This window comes from Pinus tabuliformis, chromosome 2_2 (assembly GCF_031772625.1).
Source record: "Pinus tabuliformis cultivar Carrire ecotype Pingquan chromosome 2_2, CPIR1, whole genome shotgun sequence".
NCBI lineage: Eukaryota > Viridiplantae > Streptophyta > Pinopsida > Pinales > Pinaceae > Pinus > Pinus tabuliformis.
The window spans coordinates 749,948,156-749,957,519 of NC_142300.1; the positions used below are offsets into that span (position 1 = coordinate 749,948,156).

Here is a 9,364-nt window from a genome sequence, read left to right on the forward strand (position 1 = left end):
TTTCATGACATCTTATACTACTCCGAAGATATCATGGTTTCATTCATTGTAACATGAATCACAATTTGAACTCACATAATGGGTAAGCAGTTGAATATCCATTGTTGCCATCAAACACAGTGCAGTCATATGGCTGGAATCTGTTGTTTCTCTAGCCAATGGTAGAACAAAAATGATTTCAATTATTTGAGAGTAAGCCAGTGAACTCGCTCACTTTTCTGGCATAAGTTTCACATTAATAACATTCATTGTCATGATTGGTTGGTTATATAAAGTCCAGTAGCCACTTATAGAAAAAACTGTGAGATTTATTAACTCAAATTATATAAAACCTAGTTGTAACTACAACCAAAATACTACGTACACTTGATATATGTTCTGGTGCGTGAGATTTTACGCTTGATATACATCTTTCGATAGTTGAGGGGAGAGGAGTGGAGTGGAGTGCTATGGAGACTAATCTTGTTATTATTTGTTTGAAAATGCCATTCGATTATTAGTCCCTGCCATCTGGCATTCGGCAGGGACTATAGTAATCGATCAGGGTGGAGTTAGCATTAATTCTGCGGTGTTAGCATTAATTCTGCGGTGTTATTTGCGGTGTTATTAGCTGTTTAACATAAGGTTTCCAAATCGCCTTTCCGCCGATGTGCTTACATAAGCTAAGTTCCATTTGAACCTGACGCCTCGCCATCCGCTTCGCCATCTTATTTGGCCTCTTCCCGAGGCGGAAGAGGCCCGATCATACCTTAAATTAATTTTATGCGCACTGCATTCTCCCTAACTGTCAACGGTCTGGGTTTAATGTTAACATTAATTCCCATTAATTCGTATTATCTGCAGGGGTATGGGTATGTTAAGGTTTCCTAAGCTTTGGTGTTAAGCTGCAGGTGTCCGTGGCTACCGGCAGGTGTCAGGAGGGCGGTCCCCAATATCAACACCTTGCATCTGCTTCCCATCTTTCTTGCATTTACTTCCCAGAGAGCTTCTGGTTGTAAGACGACAGGAAATTCTGCTCGACCTTCCTTGGTGGGGTAGCAGAACGACCTCGCATCTGTCGCCTGGTTCGCATCTGTCGCCTGGTTCAATCAACGACCATCTTGCATCTGCTTCCCATGTTTCTTGCATTTACTTCCCAGAGAGCTTCTGGTTGTAGGACGACAGGAAATTCTGCTCGACCTTCCTTGGCGGGGTAGCGGAACGACCTCGCATCTGTCGCCTGGTTCGTATCTGTCGCCTGGTTCAATCAACGACCATTTCTGGAGGAGCCCAACACATTCGACTACCTTACAACAGGTTTTGCCATTCCTGTATGTTATCCCATTCCTGTATGTTATTTTTGTTGCAGTGAAGGAAAATCCCTGAGACTGCTTTCTTTATAGTTGGTTTCACAAGTCTGATTGACTTCTCTGCCATATAGCTGATGGTCTGTTGGGAAAAAACAACATGGATTCAAATAGATCAAGATTTTTTTTTTGAGATTTTATATAGGATACAAGAGAATAGAATATATTTATTTACATCCTCGGAAAATTCTGTAGAAACTATAGGACTAAGTTACAGCGAAAATTGTACAACAAATTTCCGCAGCGTAGCTACCCCAAGGCTAACTTCACCTACTCTATCTATACTGTGAAAATACCCATTTTTCAAAGTTTTTAAACACCTTGAGTATCAACTACCTACTTGTTTTTAGGTTTTAAAACACTTTACATATAAGTTTATAACTACGTACTGAGGGCAAATTTTACCAGCCATGTAAACTATTCAAATATTCATGCTTTATTGAGGGCTTCTTCTTACTTTCTTGTACAAAGTTACTGTAACATGTATATTAACCCACCTAAAAAAAATGCCTGATGTTCAACATGAATTACTTGTTTAGGTTCGCCATTTCTGCCTCCAATGGTGGTTGCAATAATATGCCCCGCCTCTGTGACATTTCCAGCTACGACAGTTGCTTTTTCTTTCATCTCCTGAGGAACTTACCCATTAGGAAAAATTGATTTGAAACCAGAATTTACTTTCATGTCATAACAAAACTATTGTACATTAAAGAATACAAACACTGTAACAGTTCTGTTTCAAATAACCTAAACCATGTGATCACCTTGTCATCCTTGATCTTCATGGTGTTCATCTCTCTAGGTAGGCGTTCAACTCCACTTGGTCCCAATTTTACTGGCGCAGAACCGGTCTTGGTTTCTATTCTCACTGGCACCAACCACGTTACTACTCTATGCCTGTTACAGCACCCAACTTTCTGCCTCGACACCTGCCTGGATTCATGGTCATTTCCTGTATTAATACCAAATGACTAGACGCTACAGGCGTGTATTAAGATTCTAGAATCCCCGTGAAATTTATACAAATGGACACTTTTCTTTTCAGGGATTTGTTATTTTTTCGACATCCATTGCATGATTGTAATATGACACAACCAACAGGCATAAATATAGAAATTCTTTTAAAGAACGACTATCAGACATCAGAACTGAAGACCTTGTTGTCAGTTTGTAAACAGAAATTGACACAACAACACATTTATCCCCTTCAATATGACGGTATTTCTTCTCCTGATATTACTTGATGACCAAATCCATGCTTACAATATGCAAGTTTTTCATTCACACAAAACAATGGACTGTATGGCCAAAGAAAAAAAAAACAGGTTACCTAGTCGTGCAGTAATTTCAATGAACTGTTTATTCAATTGCTCTGTACGCCCAAATCTGCTGCTCCGCAATGAGTTTCAATCATCCTTTTGCCATGTTGTTCTGAAAACAACAAAAACATGTTCTTGCTTAGGTTACCAGTTATGTTTTATTTTTCTGCCTGCAATTACAATCCTACGGGCCTATTTCAATTCCTTTGAGTTTCATCGAAATGAATAGACTCGTTGTTTCCAATTGAACAGAGCATACTTTTGCAGGTCGAAGGTCGGAATGGGATCGGGTGAGAAGTAGCACAACAAGGATTCATCCCAGTCGAGCACACAGTTTTCCATTTGTAGACACTTTTTTGGGGTCCTCCCAGTGAGGGGAGGTGAGCGACCTAAACTGCTATATCAATTTATTTTCGTGAGCCTCCCAGCCATGTATCTTTTCTTGGCAGGTCCTGAAAGGTCTGCTTTGCTTTCTCATTGATGCCTTGCTCCGTCCTACCTTTCAGTCAGTGCAGGCTGGGAATCTCAGCAAGCAAGCAGGTTTCGAAGCTGCCTTTGTACAATATTCAGATGTAGACACACGGTGGAGTGTCATCCTTCCGATATCACATTGACCAGGGCCATTCCTCGCGTGTTCTTTGAGAGCCTATCAAACCATGATCAAAAGGAACAGATCTCATTTCATGCTAATCTATGCTAATCTCGACATTGCCGGAAGAAAGAGCCTGTGAACTATCCAAGATTATGCTGTAATGCATGCACGCTGGCGGGTCTTCAGAATGGTGGCCACGGTCTTTTTGTTCCATTAGTCGAACTATCCAAGATTATGCAAAACAGGTGTAACACATGCAGGGAGGGTCTTCGGAATGGCGGGTCCGTGGATTATCTCCAGAACAGGTTCTACACGACTTCCGACTCGGATTTTCCAAAATATGTCATATGATCACGGTTCTCGACGATATCTACGACACCTTCGGAACAATGGAGGAGCTCGAACTCTTAACCGCAGCATTTAAGAGGTGATATCTGGGGAGGCCTATTTCATACATATAATTCTTATGTATTTTTAATAACTTTACCTTCAAATTAAGAAAAAGTATACTAATCCTTCTCGATTTTAAATAAGTAACTTTCCTTTCACAGAAGATTCAAGGCCGAGACACAGTCAGCTATGTTCGACAATCTGTATGAACAATTATAGTAAAGCATACACGTAATACAAATATTTCTTTGTGAGAACCTTAACTTGGGGAAATATTTCACCCAGTATGATCAGTTAATTTTGTTTCGCTTGTTCATGTGCCTGTGCAGTGGGAGGATTATTTTGATTCGTCTATGGTAGAAGCCAGGTCGATTTCCACTGGTTATCTTTCGACATTCGAGGGGTACCTGGAGAATGGCAAAATCAGTTTCGGTTCTCGCATAATGACACTGCAACCCATGCTCACGTTGGGATTTTCTCTTCCGCGTCACATATTGCAGGAAATAGACATTCCCTCGAAGTTCAATGAGTTGATATGTGCCATCCTTCGACTCAAAGGTGACACTCAAGGCTACAAGGTATTCCTCATAACCTTTTATAGCAAATCAAATCAAATGGAATATGTTGTGGATTTATTCATTTTTTATTGCAATTTAGAATTGGGATACATATGATAGTGACAATGGCATTGTGAATGCAGGCAGACAGGGCGCGTGGAGAGGAAGCTTTGTCCGTAACGTGTTATATGAAAGACAATCCTGGAATAACAACAGAGGAAGATGCTGTCAATCACATCAATTCTATGGTCAATGAGTTAACAAAGGAACTGAATTGGGAGTTACTTAGACCCGACAACATTATTCCCATCTCTTACAAGAAGCCTGCGTTTGACATTTGCAGAATTTTTCATCACGGTTACAAGTATCGAGATGGGTTCAATGTTGCAAGCATTGAAATAAAGAAGTTGGTAACGAGAACCATCGTTGAAACTGTGACTTTGTAACAAGACCTGAAACGTACAATAAGTTCCCAAGTTTCTGATTTTGCTACCTAAACCTGGAGATCTCTGATTTTGCTACCGTGTTCTTTTTGGTCAGCTAATAGAGACGTCCATATCATAATGGTCATATGGAGTAGGTGGTGGAATTGATTGGAAGCATGGAAAGATACCATATTACATTATAAAATATGTGGCTTTATCTTATAAAATATGTGCATTCATGTCAATCTATTTTATTGGTTATATTTGATAGCACTTCGATAGAGTGTAAGATAATCAATCTAGAGCAAGGGATAACGCTCAAAGCACTGGTTCTGGTTAATCAAGCGAATCACCCGGATCAACTGCTTAGTCGATCAAGCTCATTGGTTGCATGGCACTTGTTCTATCATGATGCAGGGACTCGCTGCCTCGCAGCTACCCTTGTTAATCTTGTTATTGTTTGTTCGCAAATGCCATTCTATTCAGAGATTGATATTTTGCTGTTCCATTCGTCTATTGTATAAATATATAACACAAACATGCTCAGGATTGATTGTCGATTCAAACAAATTACATCGCCAATTTCCTAAACTACAAGCTTGTCTTCAGAATTACTTCACGCTTGCAACTTGTAACTTGTTTCTCTTTCTCTGTTTTCGTCTACCTTTTCGGTTTGGTTCTATGTCCTAACAGTGGAATTTATTTGTCAAATGTTTTCCACTGTTTGCCGTAAATGTTTCTTATTTTTTTGTGTTCTTGTAGTAAAATGTCGGATATTTATGATGTGTTGTTTGCAGTATTACTGTGTTTGTGCTGCTTTCCTTTTCCAGGAAAAATAAAAATGGCATATGTACTTATTTCAAATATAAACTGTATATTTACTATATGAAAGGAGGAGAAATTTGAATATACATTGCAAAAACAAACATGGCATATTTACGGGTCCTGAAAGAGAAATTTTAATATCCAATGCTGTTCAGGAAAAGTTGTTGACAAATTTAAATATACATTGCAATTCAGGAAAAATTGTTTGTCAATATTAAAACATGACAATGCCCATCAATATTAAAACATGACAATGCCCAATTACTACTGCATACATCAAAGAGAGTTGTCATAGAGCCTCTTCTAACAAAAACTTGCATCTAGATCTTCCCTGTGGAAAAACAAAAAAAATAGAAATTATTTTTCAATATCAAAACCTCACCCAAAGAAAAGGGGATTTTTTAGCAACTTATTGTTGCTAGTCTCCTAATCGGATGTTAATCATATAAGCACCTGACAGTGGTTGCGGTTAATCATACAGGTTTATGACAATGAGCCCTTGATATTTTTTTTTCATTGGGTTGGCGAGGTCTTCCACACATTTCATATCTGTCGCCGCTGAAAAAATTTGGACAAACCCCTCCTGCAAATTACTCAAACAAACAACCAAAATCAACAAAAGATTGCAACATCCCCCGTTCGAAATGCAAACAGAACAATTTTCTTAATCTATAAATTATCGCCTGTCGACTTACTTGCCAGAGCGAAGGCTGTCTTTGATATATTTCATGTGGAAGAGAGGGCCGCCATGGGGTATCAATGGAGGTGAGAAACCCCATGAAGAAGGGTCACTATCTGTCGTGTCGTCCAAGGAAGCCGTGGAATTGGTTGAAAAATTAGATAACGAAGTAAAGATGAAGATAATGTTGGGGATTTTTCTGTCAAAATCCCAAAAACAAAAACACAGAACACAGAGACAATGCTCTGTTTCAAACACAGGATCTTTGCACAGGGAAGCAAAAAAAATTATTTGCAGCAGACAGAGATTTTACACACCACACATTTCTATTCATTAATAAAAGCAACTGCTGTTACAACCTTCTTCCTCTCTCTCAGAGGGATTCACTGAGAACATTAAAAAAAATTACTCAGTCTTCTCCTGAGATTTTACACTGCTGTGTGTAAGAATCTCTTCTACATTCACTGCTGTAAAAACAGACTTCTACTACAGAAAAATTACTTTCACTGCTGTGTGGAAATTACACGAATTTTCTTCACGCTGCTGCGTGGGTTACAATACATCGCACTGCTGTGCCTCACTCTTCAATTTCATTACTTCGCACTGCTGTGCATTACCTTCCTATTATTCAATACACAAAAAACATTACATAATATATATGACAACAAAAGGAAATTACATCACGTTTTCACTGACCATGCTTCCGTAAAAGAAAAAATAAAAATTAAATGCATTTACCAACCATTACTTGAGCCCATACTCCCGCTGAAATAAAATTAAAAATTTCACCAAAACTTACCAACCACAGTAAATTGCATTTACTGTTTTACTGACACTTACTGGCGGTAAAGTAAAACTTTTACTTCACGTAAAATTTCATTTAATGCTGGCCCATACTTCACCCATTGACTTCATTTATATCGCATCGCAAAATCTCTTTTAGCGGAACACTAAAGTGGAGCACACACACATTAGTGCGATCTGCGATATGCGATCAGATCGCATCGCACCATCGCGATCGCAGAAATCACAACACATAACGGAGGGTGGCAGGATGTGAATGCGATTTGCGATATGCGATAGATCGCATCGCAAAAATAAAGGTTCAGTTGAAATTATTATTTCAACAGATAAATCTCATAATTTCGATATGAATCGCTCTTCCACCATGGCTCCTCATAAAGAAAATACGGTTTCCAGATCTTAAATTTCTGGCGGTTTTAGCGTTCCTAGCTGGCAGTCTTGTATTCGAAAATTCGAACATATAGTGTGTTCTCTTGGCGTAGAAATCTGTGGGTGCAATGATCGCGCAATATGGAGGATGGTTCACAACCGAAGATGGGGACATGGACGGATGTCTTTTCTCATACTACTAGATTTGAAATGACAGGTGTATTGGTTGTATGGGCGGATTTGGAGTGAGCACACGAAAAAATAATGCCTAAAACCAGAGGTAAGGAGAGAGGATCGACTCGCCGGATGTCATATGTAGAAAAGAAGTGTAGACAATCCACTGGTTCAAAAAAAGAGTTATCGGTCTAAATATAAAGAAATAAAATAAAATATGTCGTGCAAATAAATAAAATAAAATATGTCGTGCAAATTATATGGGATGATTGAAAATAGATGGAAGGATATTCCATTTCACATTAATTATAATCAACTATATATTTAATATTTATTTTATTCTGTAAAAGAATATTTGTGTAGTTATTTATGTTAAGTTTTAAATTTCTAAGAATATATTGAATTGTGTAATTTTTTTAATAAGATTTAAAATAAATATGGCTATTACGATTTGGGATTTGGTTTTAAAAAGCATTTCTCATTCATCATATAAATATAGATGACATTTTGTGTAAAGTAAAAATATATTTACTATTAAAATTTTAATTAATTAATTTAGTTATTTATCAAATTTTAGTATTTTAAATAAGTAAAAGAGTAATATTTTTCTAAAAGTATTTTATTGAAGGGTGTATTTAAGTTAATTGTTATAGTTGTCAAGTTTTACGAGTTCAACTGGTTGGACGGGCCTCCTCAATAAGACATACTAAAAAAATTCAGTCCTATAATTAGAGTTATTCCTTATAGTTATAATTAATTAGTTTAGAAATTTATTAAAGATATTTTCAAATTTAATTTATTAAAAATCTAAAAAAAAATAAATTATAAACTTTAAGAATTCAATTATTCCAGAATAGTAAGTCCATATATATAACTTTGTATATGGTGCATTCTTATGCAAATTTTTAAGAGGTTCCTCTGCTTTTACCAAAGTGAAGACAAAACCCATTTTTAACTATGAATAACAAAACTTAATCAAAATATTTTTAACCAAACACTGAAAAACACTCAGCAACTTATAATATAATAATTAAACAACGCCAACGCAATGAAAAAGGGATAATGGTTGAAAGTGCAAATTTTGATGCTTGACAAAGACGAGACCTCCTTTCAAAATTAGAGGGATAATGGTTCACATCGTACATCCACCCAATGAATCGTACATCCACCCTACAAACTCTCATTGGAATTTTAAAAATATAGGACTTTATCGGGCCCCACTTTAACTTCGAAGGCTGGCAATGGCATCCAGGTCTTACTCCGTAAAGAAAACAACCCATCAATTATCCTCAAATAAATAATAATAATCGGAATTCATTTATTCCGTTATTACGTTAATAATAATCATCAAACAGGTGCATTTAAGATTAATAAGATATTGGTGCTTTATCTGAGTGTTTAAATATTCCCCAAACATCACAAGGTACAATCATAATGCACTAATCTATATTAGTGTTTAAATATTCTTCAAAAATCACGTTAGTTGTGTTGCTAGTCGATTAGTTGTGTTGCAAGGCTAACGAGGTACAATCATAATGCACAAATTAGTGCAATCTATCTTAGTGCATTATGTGTCATGAAGTTTTATTAATATTATGGTTGTCTCTATCAAATTTTATTGATGATGATGATGGTTAACGTCCGCTAAGACCAAATAATGATCTATCGGACCTAAAAAGACAAATTATTTATTTTGATTTAAGATTTTATTCCTATTATACCTACACCAAATAAAACACATTTGCAAAAAAGTAAATTTCAAGAATATATCTGGTTTCAATATAATTATGTTTTGATTTGCATTAAGGATTCACTTAATAGATTTCATAGTTGTTTTATTGTGTATTCATTTCTCTCAATTCTATTTATATCAAAATTTGATTA

The 9,364-nt window shown here is 36.6% G+C and overlaps 1 long non-coding RNA gene and 1 pseudogene across 1 annotated transcript; one reads left to right on the forward strand and one right to left on the reverse strand.

Annotated features, from left to right (window-relative positions):
• Nucleotides 1–1,407: 1,407 nt before the first annotated feature.
• On the reverse strand, nucleotides 1,408–2,212 carry LOC149194849 (uncharacterized). The gene is made up of 3 exons (XR_016255118.1): nucleotides 2,111–2,212; nucleotides 1,878–1,976; nucleotides 1,408–1,428 (listed from the first exon to the last, which is right to left on the reverse strand). It is a non-coding gene; the product is annotated as an uncharacterized LOC149194849 (long non-coding RNA).
• A 1,299-nt stretch (nucleotides 2,213–3,511) lies between these two features.
• LOC149194850 ((+)-alpha-pinene synthase, chloroplastic pseudogene) lies at nucleotides 3,512–4,650 on the forward strand (annotated as a pseudogene).
• The last annotated feature ends 4,714 nt before the right edge of the window (nucleotides 4,651–9,364 follow it).